Source organism: Echinops telfairi, unplaced genomic scaffold, assembly GCF_000313985.2.
Source record: "Echinops telfairi isolate 266 unplaced genomic scaffold, ASM31398v2 ScPeMD7_5592;HRSCAF=6446, whole genome shotgun sequence".
Taxonomy (NCBI): Eukaryota; Metazoa; Chordata; class Mammalia; order Afrosoricida; family Tenrecidae; genus Echinops; species Echinops telfairi.
In genome coordinates this window covers 45,454,211-45,455,109 of record NW_022109491.1, presented here as the reverse complement: position 1 = coordinate 45,455,109, position 899 = coordinate 45,454,211, and the positions used below count along the sequence as shown (strand labels likewise).

At 38.7% G+C, this 899-nt stretch overlaps 1 protein-coding gene across 1 annotated transcript in view; it reads right to left on the bottom strand.

Moving 5' to 3' along the window:
* The window catches only part of SEC23B (SEC23 homolog B, COPII coat complex component), a 52,835-nt gene that overhangs the window by 4,306 nt on the left and 47,630 nt on the right, over positions 1-899 (bottom strand). The window lies entirely within an intron of this gene.

The following is an 899-nucleotide window of genomic DNA, read 5'->3' as shown; positions in this document are numbered from 1 at the left end:
TTTTCCTATTCTTCCTGCTAAGTCTAAGTCAAAACCTGGACATTAACTAGAAAAACAAAAACACAAACAAGATTGACTGAAAGGTAAAGACTAGACGGCACACAGATTAGGTACCTCAACATAGAAGGAATAACACAACAATGAGTTCTAAGTCTTCTTATATCATGTATCACAGATCACAGACTTGGTGCTGGTCACTCATACCTGTCTATTAGCACAAACAAAACAAAAGGCCTGCTTTCTCTACGCACACAAAAACAGGGAAGCCTGGTTAAACTCATTGTCAGAGAAAACCAGCTTCACCCAGCAAAGACTGAATGGTGAGTCATTCTTGCAAAACAGTAAAGAGGATCCTAAAACCCTAGGCTTTTGTCCTATGGTACCTGGTTGGTATCTGAGACGACCAACCAGAAGTCACGATAAGTCACCCTCTCTCTACAGTGCCCGTGGTAATTATGTGTGAATCCTGAACTTCTACCCCCACCTGATATTAATGAGGCACTCCCTCACCCCACCGCACCCCAGGGAAAAGTCAGGACTATCAAGTGTAATCTGGAGTTCCCTACCTTGGTTCTCACCAGACATCAAGTAGAAAACTTGAATTTCTACCTCTACATTAGACCATAAAGTGATGCCAAAGCAGTGTTACAGAAAGACAGTTAAACAGAATATTTAAATAAGATCCAGAGTCTTAAAAAAAAAAAAATCCAACTTTTCATTAAAATTTGCTTGTAAGCCAAGAGCCAGGCAGGACTCAAATAAAAATTTTTAAAAAGATAATAAATGCTAACACTGAGATGACAAAGATGTAAGAATTTAAAGATAAAATTACATCAGTGACGCAGAACTCAAGCATGACTCATTAAAGAAACAATGGAGAATCAGGCAGAAATTTGAAG